Source organism: Bubalus bubalis, chromosome 23 (genome assembly GCF_019923935.1).
Source record: "Bubalus bubalis isolate 160015118507 breed Murrah chromosome 23, NDDB_SH_1, whole genome shotgun sequence".
In the NCBI taxonomy this organism is placed as follows: domain Eukaryota; kingdom Metazoa; phylum Chordata; class Mammalia; order Artiodactyla; family Bovidae; genus Bubalus; species Bubalus bubalis.
This window is the reverse complement of record NC_059179.1, coordinates 20645789-20658972: the sequence shown is the minus strand read 5'-3', so window position 1 is coordinate 20658972 and position 13184 is coordinate 20645789. Positions and strand designations below refer to the sequence as shown.

Genomic DNA, 13184 nt, shown 5'->3' with positions numbered 1-13184 from the left:
GGGAAGGTATCTGGAAAAGTCAGAGCAACCCAATTCCAGTAATCCCAGAGTTGAAAAGCAACAGGTTTAACAGCAAAAACCTCTGTACACTAGCCGTTTTTGTTTGGTGTAGGAATTATAGATTTATTTTTGTCAGTCACTCTATTATTTATTATAAAATTACACACTCAAGATTATAATGTTAAAAAATCATAATTATCTTAAATAATCTGTAATCCAGGATTACAGATGGTATGACAACCAATAGCCCTGGAATGCACTTGGAATATTTACACAAGTAGTACATGGATACATTCTTGTAAAATATTTAGAAGTTTACACAGCAAAAAGTCCCTTTCCCTCCCATTCCTCTTCCCAGAGGTAATCGCTGTCAACAGTTTGGTAAGTATCCTTCAGTCATCTTTCTAAACATTTATATACACATGTATGTATATATGCACACTCATCTTTTCACATAAATGAGAATATATATCTCATATTGTTATGTAACTTAAAAAACCCCAAATAGTGTATATATCTTGGGGATATTTTTATGGCAGTACATATAAGTCTTCCTCATTCATTTTCACATCAGCACAGTACTGTATTATAGGGATGAACCCTTCTTAGGGAATCACTCACTAACTGGTGGGCATCAACATTTTTTCCAATGTGTTTGCTATTTTAAACTTTTAAAAACAATGTATGCCCAAGCTGCACCCAGACCCACTGATTAAGAATCTTTGAGAGTAGGGTGTACATTTTGGATTTTTTTTGGAAAAAAAAAAAACAACAAAACCTGGAAAATTCTAATGTGAAGCAAGGATTGAGAATCATGATCTATACATCAAACAAAATAGAACTCTAGAGCATTTTAAGGTAGTACAATTACTATGGAAGCAATCAGAGACTATCAAATAGTCACTGATGAAATTTGAATCATTTACTTTGAAAACAGCTTGAGTGAATCAAGTTATCCAGGTGAAAATAAATTTGATGTTTAATAGCTGCATAACATTTTTAATCTTTGGAAATGCTTTCCTTTTTTATCTCAGCATCTTGGATTTGAAGCTGTGAGCAAGGTAGGCCAGGAATGAAACAGTCCAGGAAGCTGATGGGGGTAAAAATGATGCTTCTCAATTTTAATGTGCTTAGTAAAAGTCTGGGAATCTTCTAAAAATTCATATTCTGACTTAGCTGGTCAGGGGTGGGGCCTGAGATTTTGTGTTTCCAACAAGCACGTGTGTGACACCGATGCTGCTGCTGAGGACTATACTCATTACTAGTAAGCACCTGGGTAAAAGGTAGTGCATACAATGGAGAACCCAATTCAACAGAAGAAACTGAGTGTCATCAATGATGGACACTTGGCATGACAAAGAAAAGGATGAAAGGAGAAGGGAATACAGGGTGGGGAAGCATGAAGGGCAAAGAAGCTCTTCCTCTACATTAGCTAAACAAGGATACCTTCCATCTTGGAATCCCATGCCCTAGACAGGGGCACATCCTGAATATGGTACTAAAAGCATTCCAAGACTATTGGCTGTCATACCAGCTGTAATCCTGGAGCTTGCCCAGTACTGTTTCTTGTCTCTGTAACTTTCCCTTCTGGGGAATCCTGATGGTAGCCCATGGGTCCTGACGTGCTCATGCCACAGCCTTCCACCTCAGTTGCAACCCACTCCCTCCCCTGGGAACCAGAGGCCTAACTCTGAACTTGACTTGCGTCTGCCCATCATTTACTCTCTTGGTCAGTGGTCTTCCAGAGGAGACTTTGCGGCCCAGCACTGGCTGTCATACCCATCAGACATGAAGTAGGCACCACAAGTCTCTTGGCAGTACCCACTCACGATCTAGGATAGTTCTGGCCTCTTTGGGCAGTGCCTGTCATCAGTTTTCCTCTCACCCTTTAGAGATTCTTGTTCTGTGTAGAATAAAAATAATAAGCATGTAAGTACGTGTTTCTGATCCTTCCTTTTTCTTGATGTTTGTTTTTTTCTTTAAATTAATAAAGATCTATATGATTCACAGTACACTTTTTTACTTGCTTCGCACTTCTTAACTGAGTCACAAAGATAATATACTTGTATCTTACTAATAGAAATTAGATTTTTATTTTATTTTTTTTTTGGTTACATTTCAATTTAAAAAAAATATGGAACGCTTCACGAATTTGCATGTCATCCTTGCGCAGGGGCCATGCTAATCTTCTCTGTATCGTTCCAATTTTAGTATATGTGCTGCCGAAGTGAGCACAGAAATTAGATTTTTAAAATACTATTTTTGTGTTTTTATCATTGGAAGCTGGGAGCACTAATACAATGATAAAGGTATTATTTTAATGGTCCATTTTCTCTTGAAAATATTGGCCACCAAAACAGATTCCAGAAATTCAAGATTAATGTGTGCAAGCTGTAAGGTCTGAGAGGTGCTACTGGGGTGGGAATTAGAAGGGGAATGCCATCCATACTGGAGGGAACATTCTGAGGGGGAAAGAACTGGCCTCAACTAGATGAATTCCTTATTATATGCTTTCAGTTCCTTTTCCATGAAAAGACAAACAGCACTCACTATGGCTGTAATTTTAGTAATTTTATTTGTACCTTGCTTTTATTGTCTGTCTTCTCCATTAGATTAGCGAATTCATGAGGACAGGTACTTTGTCTTTTTTTTTTCCCCATGTAATCTCTTTTTGGCCCTGCTAAATGGCTTGTGGGATCTTATTGTTTCCCAACCAGGATTGAACCCAGGCCATGGCAGTGAAACCACCAGGTCCTAATTACTGGGCTGCCAGGGAATTCCCTCACCATGTTGTCTTTAGAACCTAGTGAAGTGCCTGGCACATAGTATTAACAGAAGGTCAGTAAGTATTGATACAATGAATAAGTGAATGGGAAAAATAATGAAGAAAAGAAACAGTGCTATTATAAGATGAAGTTAAACTGGGTTAAACTAAAATTAAAACTAAAAAAAGGCTCTCAAGTTTACAAAGCTAATAAATGTATTATTGCCTGCCATATTAATAAACAAAGGACTACACTGTCATCAGTGACTGGGGCCACAGCCTAGGTTGAACTGGTGAACCCCGAGGAAACTCAGGAAGGAAAAGAATACCAGCCATCTACCTGCCATTAGACTGCAGCTACTCTCTATGGTGAGCTCTGCGAAAACTCAGGATGTGAAAACACAGTATATTGGCCCCAGATAGCTGAGTACATATCAAAGGAATGATTTCAATGAGCCCAAACTCTTGCATCTTCCTATATAGAAAAGCGCTAGATTCCTTAACTTGCAATTTCTATTAGTAATTTTCTTTAATTAACAGTAATCTTTTGTTCCTACTACCTGCCCTTTTTGTGAAACTCCTATATATCCTAGCTCCCTGCTCACCTCCTTGGAGCAGTTTTCTCAGGGTTCCTAGAGAGTTGCTACCTCCCTGGCTTGAAGTCCTAAACATTCCCACCAAATGAAACGTAACACTTGACTTTTAGGTTGTGAATGGTTTTTAGTTGACAAAGCTTAGCTTCGGAAGAAAGATTCCTGATTCGAAAAGTTGGAGACCCATTCCTTCAGTCATGTGGAAGATTGAAACATAGCGTACCCCTTTCAAATAATTTTGACATTGTTATGCCATTCTTTGTAACTCCTATGCCTCTTCCATGTCTAGAGCACAATATTTTTCTGTTCAGAACTTGGAACTCTTGTATGGAAATTAATATGATGTCAGAAAGCAAATACAGGGACTTCATTACAGAATAAGGACTTCCTGTGGTCTTTTTAAACACAATTAATGAACCAGTAATACATTTAAAATGTTTTTTTAAAAATACAATTTAACTTAAGGAGAAATTATCAGATTAATATTTGGTATGCATTAACATAAAATATTCTTTGCTCCCTGGAATAAAAGCATAATATGATATCTCATATCAGAGCATCTCATTCACCCTCTCATTCAAGAAAATTTTTTGAACCAGAGGCCACATGGCAGAGTGGAGCAGGGACCCTGAAGATAGACTACCTACATTCCTATCCCCACCATGGTATCAGTTCAGTTCAGTTCAGTCACTCAGTTGTGTCTGATTCTCTGCAACCCCATGGACTGCAGCACACCAGGCCTCCCTGTCCATCACCAACTCCCGGAGTTTACTCACACTCATGTCCATTGAGTCAGTGACACCATCCAACCATCTCATCCTCTGTCGTCCCCTTCTCCTCCTGCCTTCAATCTTTCCCAGTATCAGGGTCTTTTCCAATGAGTCAGTTCTTTGCATCAGGTGGCCAAAGTACTGGAGTTTCAGCTTCAGAATCAGTCCTGCCAATGAATATTCAGGATTGATTTCCTTTAGGATGGGCTGGTTGGATCTCTTTACAGTCCCAAGAACTCTCAAGAGTCTTCTCCAAAACCACAGTTCAAAAGCATCAGTTCTTTGGTGCTCAGCTTTCTTTATAGTCCAACTCTCACATCCATACATGACTACTGGAAAAACCATAGCTTTGACTAGATGGACCTTTGTTGGCAAAGTAGTGTCTCTGCTTTTTAATATGCTGTCTAGGTTGGTCATTACTTTTCTTCCAAGGAGTAAGCATCTTTTAATTTCATGGCTGCAGTCACCATCTGCAGTGATTTTGGAGCCCCCAAAAATAAACTCTGACAGTTTCCACTGTTTCCCCATCTATTTCCCATGAAGTGATGGGACCATATGCTATGATTTTAGTTTTCTGAATGTTGAGTTTTAAGCCAACTTTTTCACTCTCCTCTTTCACTTTCATCAAGAGGCTCTTTAGTTCTTCACTTTCTGCCATAAGGGTGGTATCATCTGCATATCTGAGGTTATTAATATTTCTCCTTGCAATCTTGATTCTAGCTTGTGCTTCATCCAGCCCAGAATTTTGCATGATGTACTCTGCATATAAGTTAAATAAGAAGGGTGACAATATACAGCCTTGACATACTCCTTTCCCAATTTGAAATCAGTCCATTGTTTCATGTCCAGTTCTAACTGTTGCTTCCTGACCTGCATACAGATTTCTCAAAAGGCAGGTCAGGTGGTCTGGTATTCCCATCTCTTTAAGAATTTTCCACAGTTTGTGGTGATCCACACAGTCAAAGGCTTTGGCATAGTCATTAAAGCAGAAGTAGATGTTTTTCTGGAAGTCTCTTGCTTTTTCTATGATCCAACAGATGTTGGCAATTTGATCTGTGGTTCCTCTGCCTTTTCTAAAACCGGCTGGAACATCTGGAAGTTCACAGTTCACGTATTGCCGAAGCCTGGCTTGGAGAATTTTGAGCATTCCTTTACTAGCGTGTGAGATGAGTGCAATTGTGCGGTACTTTGAGCATTCTTTGGCATTGCCTTTCCTTGGGATTGGAATGAAAACTGACCTTTTCCAGTCCTGTGGCCACTGCTGAGTTTTCCAAATTTGCTGGCATATTGAGTGCAGCACTTTCACAGCATCATCTTTCAGGATTTGAAATAGCACAACTGGAATTCCATCACCTTCACTAGCTTTGTTCGTAGTGACGCTAGAAAGGCCCCACTGGACTTCACATTCCAGGATGTCTGGCTCTAGGAGAGTGATCACACCATCGTGATTATCTGGGTCATGAAGATCTTTTTTGTATAGTTCTTCTGTGTATTCTTCCCACCTCTTCTTAATATCTTCTGCTTCTGTTAGCTCCATAGCATTTCTGTCCTTTATTGTGCCCATCTTTGCATGAAGTGTTCCCTTGGTATCTCTAATTTTATTGAAGAGATTTCAAGTCTTTCCCATGTTTCCCTCTATTTCTTTGCATTGATCACTGAGGAAGGCTTTCTTATCTCACCGTTGTATGGATGTCCCTCTTTTGGCAAATTGTTCTAGTGCTTTTTGCCTCAATTTGTTCATCCGTTATATGGAATAATAAGACCACCTACTTCAATTGTTTTTGTAATTTAAATGAACTAGTTTTTATTGAGCTCTTAGGACAGTACCTGGAGTATAATAAGCAATATGTGCAGGTGTGCTCAGTTGCTCAGCAGTGTCTCTTTGCAACCTCATGGACTGTAGCTCACCAACTCCTCTGTCCACAGGATTCTCCAGGCAAAAATACTGGAGTAGGTTGCCATTTTCTTTCTCAGAGAAATTTTCCTGACTCAGGGATCAAACCTGCATCTCCTGCATTGCAGGTGGATTCTTTACCCATTGAGCAACTTGGGAAGCCTGTAAGCACTATGCACATGGTTTTAAATAAACAAACTCCTGTAATGTGCCAAGCAGGTATCAAGCACCAACAGGCTCCCGGGAAAGTTGTGAACTAGTATCTACTGAACACTTGCGATATATCAAGCACTAATCTGTAGCAGTTTTGCGTTAGTTTTTATGACAATTCTGACGGCGACATCATCCTTCCTCATTCCTTCAGCCAGTACTTACTGAGTGTCCACTAGATGTCAGGGACTGTTTTCGGTCCTGAGGCATAGCATCTTGGGATTTATGTTTTTAAAAATTATTATTTTACTAACAAATGATTTTCAATAGCGCCCTCAATTTCCAGATCAGCTCTAAATTGTAGTGTATCTCACTAATCTCTATTAAAACATTCTTATAACTTCTGAAGTTTTAAATTACTACATTCCTAGAGCTTTGTAGAACTATTTTTTTCGCGTGTCTGTTCTACTTAATTATCATTGTTAGAGACTGTCTTAATTTTGTATTCTTGTGAAATAACTTTCAAATCTGTTATTTTTCAACAAAAACTTGATTTTTTTAGGTTATAAAACAATATATTTGTTGGAAAGTATGTCATTTTTCTATTGAAGCAATGCTGTAATGCATAGTTGTATATCTCTATGCCTATCTATCTTTGTAAACTTATGCAGAAGTCTTTAGGATAGATTCCTAAGAGGAGAAATTGCTCGGTGAAATGGTATATTCATTTTAATTTTGACTGATATTGCCAAAATGCCTTCTAAGAAGAGGCTTTTATCTATTGACGCTCTCACCAATAGTGCATGAAAGTGCCTACACCCCTATACTCTCAACATGATTTAACAATATTTATAAATATTTTTGTCAGTCTCATAGGCAATAATGGATAAATTGGTGTGGTTTCAGTTTTATAATGAGAATGATTTTTGGTCCATTTATTGGCTATTTGTACTGATTCCTGATTGATTTCTCTATATCCTCAATTCATTTTTATACTGATACAATGAAGCTCTGAGTATCTAACAGATGTGACTGATAAGCAGGCTGCAAGTATTTTTTCCAAGTCATCATATTTTAATTTATGGTATCTATCATCAATTTTTTCTTTAGGGCTTCTGAGATTATGTCATGATTGGGAGAGTCTATTCCACCCCAGTACTCTTTCAAAAATCTCCACTATCTTCACTATTTTGTTTGTAGTTTAAAATATTTAAATCTCAAAAAACTGCTGCTGTGATAGCAATAATGATTAACAATAGTACTTAGTTTTCAGTCATTAGCAGAAGTCACATATTTTGAAAATCAAATAATAATAAAGCGAGTTTGTTTTAACGTGGTAAGTTTCCTTCATATAAATGTTTAATTATGTGCTAGACATAAATGACTTGTGAAAGCATTTTATAGAGGCGCCTCCTGTTTCTTGCATATATTCCCATGTCTATAGAAAATGGCTGGGGAGAGACCAGGGCAGAACCTCTATGAGGGGAATGAGAGTTTAAAACAGAGTAGAAGTCTTTTGATTACTTTGTTCTTCACATCCCTATCCACATAGTGAAAGTCCTATATTTTTTTCCTGTTTTTGCCCAATCAACAAAGACGTGCTTTGGAAAGCAGGTGATGTGGAAGATGGTTATTAAGAATTAATTCTGGGTGAAAAAGTCATAGAGATCTGCTGCACACAGTGTGCATGTAGCTAAATCGACTGTATTATACATTTTAAAATGGTTAAGATGGTTAGTTGCACGTTATTTTTTTTTACCATAATTAAAGAGTTAATTCTGCATTATAGTGTATGTTTTTAATCAATCAACTAGTATTTGAGTACCTATTATGTATCAAATATCTTGTGGTGGTGGAAGATACCGGGAAATATAATTGGTGATTTCAGTCCTCAGGGAACTAACAAGCAATCAAGCTGGAGAAAATAGTTGAGTATGCATGAAAATGTACAGTCTCAGGCAGTGTAATGATACCAAATGAGAAGAGACACAAATTCTTATAGGAGTTTTAAAAAAGCAGAAATCTGACTACAGTGATAGAAATGTTAGATACTTAAACAGCTTTCAATACACTTTAACATATATTTTCCAAATTGACCCTTTTACCAGATCTAGGAGGCATTATCTCCATTTAACAGATGAGGAAACAAAGGCTCAGAGGTTGTAATTTTTCCGAGTTCACATGGCAGAGCTGGGAACTAGATCCAGTGTTTTCCAGTTCTTACTCCTAGTGGGCTTTTTTTTAAGCTGGCACTGAAGATTTATTGCCTGAAAGTTTTGAAGGTTAGAGCAGAATACAAATGTGCTAGGGACACTGTGGTTATGTATTTGTTAGAATTATGATTATTCTCTCCTCACTGTCATCATGCCAAAGAATATAAAGTAATTTTTATTTATTTATTGGTTATGCTACACAGCATACGGTGTCTTAATTCTGCTACCAGGGATCAAACCTGGGTCCCTTGCATTGGAAGCTCGGAGTCAACCACTGGACCACCAGGGAAGTCCCTCAAGTAACTTTTAATATAAAGTAAGGAATCTTTTTTTTTCTTACTATTTACTGTATAGAGAAACTCAAATCAAACTGCAATTGAATGAGGACTAACATGCAAGTCTGCAGTCTCACTGCTGTATATACACAGCCGTTTGGCCAACTGCAGTCCATGACAGACATTCCTTACCCATCACGCCTGACATCATTCTTTAAAGTAATAATACATGCAGTACAGTTAAAATCATTCTGATCTGACCCAGGTGTGACAGAAAGGAAAACTAACACAGGTAACAGAATAAAGTCAGTGAATTCTAATTTAAAAGCAGTTCTCAGGGCTAAGACCACATGAGTTACACACATTTTCTTAAACCACATCCTGCTGGTTCAGAGAACTGACTTCTACCCAGAAAGAGCAGAGCCTTAGGTCTTTTCATACAATAACCCTATCTGATTGCCCAGGGTCAAGCTACTGTTTATCTTTGCCAGACACAACCCATATCCTGAACAGAACCCATATCCTAAAACCTGTGTTTTCACCAATTACTTCAGGGCAATACAGGCTCTGACATTCTTTCTACATAATCACCTAAACAAGAGAAATACTCTAATATTTTGTTTTTGTTTTTTTAAGTATTAGGTAAAAGTAGCTCAGTGGTAAAGAATCTGCCTGCTAATGCAGGAGCTGCAGGGGCTGCAGGTATGATCCCTGGGTCCCGAGGATTCCCTGGAGGAGGAAATGGCAACTCACTCTAGTATTCTTGCCTGGAGAATCTCACGGACAGAGGAGCCTAGCGGGCTATAGTCCATGGGGTTGCAAACAGGCAAACACGACTGAGTGACTGAGCACTACTACAAACACACGCACAGCGGTCAAGAGCTTTGCTTTTCATTTTCTTTCTCACGAGTGCTCAACATTTTGCAAAATAAGGGCCATGCTGCCCTCTACTGCAGGATGTTGAAATGTTCACAATACACTTTGATATCCGCCTGCCACCCCACACCACAACCCAGCCATGTGGGATAGAGGAAGACAATCTATTACAATTTTTACACTATCCCTTTAGGAGGTGTTTAAAAGAAATGTGAACAACAACAACAACAAACAAACAAAAAAAGAAATGTGTTCTTGGAAAATACATTGAATTTGTTTCCATCATTATTTCTTTATCTACCTTCATTTTGTACCAAAGCGTAGGACTTTAGGACATGATCTAACAACAAAAAAAGGATATTACAACTTGGGTTGGGGGGAAGCTTAAGACATTGCTCTAGAGGTAAGAGGCTGTGTTTTGGTGCATTTAGGGAGAAACAGTGCAAAGGGAGGAAATTTAATTCTGACTTTAAGGTCTGTGATCTTTTGGTCTCCTTTCATTTGGAGTATTGTCATTAGCTTTCTGCTAATGGCACCCCACTCCAGTACTCTTGCCTGGAAAATCCCATGGATGGAGGAGCCTGGTGGGCTGCAGTCCATGGGGTCGCTGGGAGTAGGACACGATTGAGCGACTTCACTTTCACGCATTGGAGAAGGAAATGGCAACCCACTCCAGTGCTCTTGCCTGGAGAATCCCAGGGACGAGGGAGCCTGGTGGGCTGCCGTCTATGGGGTCGCACAGAGTTGGACACGACTGAAGCAACTTAGCAGTAGCAGCAGCAAGGTGATCTTACTAAGTGTCCAGTACAATTTTAAGCATTTTAGAGTCAATCGTTTAATAACATTAAATCATTTAATCCTCACAGCAATCCCATGTGGTAGAATTATTATTATCTCTGTGTCACAGGTAAGGGAACTGAGGTATACAGGGGAAATCTAGTCCCAGAGGCCATGCTTTTAACCATTATACTACACTGCTCCTTTAAGTAACATACAAAAATTATATAATGCAACAATTTTTAAATGGTGCTCAAGAACTTAGTTACATTAACAAGTAGATAAAGCCCAGCCATACTTCTCAGTCTTGTTGAAATCTCTGTTATACAAAGGCCTCAGTGGTTTTTAAAAAGTTCTGCCCATGTAGGTGCCTAGTTTAGGAACTAATGTTAGACATTGTCCACCCCAGGCCTCACTAGACACACCCTTCTATGAAACAGGAAACAGCAAGAGACCTTCACTTGGTCTAATCCATGTGTGCAGGTGGGAAGAGAAGTCATACATAGGGAGGGAGCGACTTCTCTGGTGGTCCAGTGGCTAGGACTCCAAGCTTCCAATGCAGGGGGCTCAGTCTGATCCCTGGTCAGGGAACTAGATCCCATGTGCTGCGATGCAGAGTTCAAATGCCACTGAAGATCCCGTGTGCTGCAGCTACAACCTGGCGCAGCCAAATAAATAAATACTTTAAAAAGTGTATGAGAGAGGAGAGAAGTGAGGGGAGAGATGCAAGGAGATGGTTCCACCAAGACACACCCAGGAAACAAACGAGTTAAGTTGAAGAGAGTGGTTGATAAGCGCTCACTTTCCTTAGCAAGCGTAATCTCAATACAGAAGGAGGACAGCATCAGCCTAGGGCCTCTACACTTACCTTCTCGGCCACAATTTAGCCACATGGTGACTACTGAACAGATCTCTTCTTACAGCTTTGATTTTTATTGTTTAGCACACAACTTAGATTCTAAATATCCTACCCTTTATGACAGCATACCCCCAAACACAATCATTCCAAAGTGCTTTTGTGCTTGAGTGCAAAGTGTGATAAACTCCTCTGTCCCTTGACTTCTTGCTAAGTGTAGATCTGGGTATCAGGAGCAAGATTGACTGCAATAAGCAGGTGTAGATTTACTTAGAGGTCCATGCAGTGCCCACTGCTGCCCTGGCTTGCCTCTTACACTACGGGGCAGTGCTGTCTAGCCCTGAAGGCTTCAGATTTCCAAGCGAGTATATTGTTAAAGGGATTCATTCCTGATCAAGTTGTTGCTGTATGGTTCCCACCTCTTCCCTTTCAATTCTTTTGAAGAAAAAAAAAAGAAAAAGGCAGAAGGGAGATGGTAGGTACAGACAGTCCCTTGAACAGATAATCCTAATGAAGTCAGGAGGCAGGGGAAATACCTGCCAGTCTTCCTTCTGACCCTCACTGCCCTTTCCCTGGACTCTTTTCCCTGGCTGCCTATTTGTCTGGGCAATGCTTGCCTCTCAAGAATCCTTTGAATTATCCATTGGCGGGGAGGCAGTCTTAAATCCATTCTAAGTGTTAAAATTAGCGATGGCCTGGAAAGCATTTTGTTTACTTCAATACACGGAGTTTGGTTAGAGGGGCAGCCTGCACGAGTACTGAACTTAATCTCCAAGAAACATATTCACGAGGAAAAAAGCTTGAGACTTGGATCCCATATAATACATAATGTCCTCCCCTAACACCCAGTAACTGTCCCTTTCTAAAACTCAGAACAGATATTATGAAGACATGAAGAAAAACTGCTTAAGGTACTTTACCCTTATCAGCACTGATTTGGTTATGGGGTTGTTTAGGTTGCCAATCAATATTTATTTGGACTTGCTAAGTTGATAATGTTGAGGTAACCTAGGGTTGTTTTCCCCTCAGTGAATGACGTAAGTAGTGACCATGATATTTTCGGCCAGTGCTGTGAAGACCATACTTTTAAATCAAACTTTGGGAAGGCTGGGCTATAGAACATCCCACCCAGCAGTTGCCCTTTGCCTCTGCTTAGGGAAGTACGTAAAGTTCATTGTCATTTCACCTTCAGTGTTGAACTTGCAATTTTAAAGGAAAGTGCTGTCAATGAAACACTGTGGACAGTTACCTTTAAAACTAGAGGTTAAATTTCTGAAAAAGAGCAAATGATACAAAGGTTGGCAGCTGTTGCACAAAGGTCTTCTGGCTTTGTTACTCTGAATGAAAGATTCATTTTGAGATTTGTCATATTATCCAATGAAGCGAGGCTGAAGTATTGCGTTTTTTTCTGAAAAACCAAAAGAACAGGCTCTTCCACCATTTATTGAATACTTACTAAGTGCAAGAAATTAAGGGAGACTAATACAGACTAAGATCTCTAGCCAAGGGTGTGCAGATGTGCAATGATGATAATAGCCAACATTTAGTGAGTGCTTACTATGTGCAACTAAACACTTGATATTTATTAACTCATATAATCCCCACAACTCTTAAGGAAAGTACTATCGTCTCCATTTACTGAGCAGGACCCGAGAGGTTAAATAACTTGCCTAGACTTACCTGAGTTGGTAAGTGGTAGGGCTAGACTCTAAACCTAAGTAGTCTGCCTCCAGAGCTGGGTTCTTAACTGGGCGTTTTCTAAAATATTGCCAAGATACAGAAGCATAGGAAAGAGAGACGGACTTTAAGCAGAGTGAGGGTTAAAGCAAAGCTTTATGCTCTGGATCTTGAAGGTCAACAGGTGAAGACAGGGGCTGGGGAGGAAGGAACAGCCTGACTAAAAGAAGACACAGTTTGAGTACCGGCAAGCTGACGACAGCAAGATGTGGTTGAGTGCCCGCGTGGGAGAAAAGCTGGAGGGGGAGGCCGCGTAAGGGAAGGGGAGCAAAAGTCTCA

The 13184-nt window shown here is 39.5% G+C and overlaps 1 non-coding gene across 1 annotated transcript; it reads right to left on the bottom strand.

The window, feature by feature from the left end:
* Window positions 1-2128: 2128 nt before the first annotated feature.
* LOC112581690 lies at window positions 2129-2235 on the bottom strand. The gene has a single exon (XR_003106307.3). It is a non-coding gene; the product is annotated as a U6 spliceosomal RNA (small nuclear RNA).
* Window positions 2236-13184: the final 10949 nt, after the last annotated feature.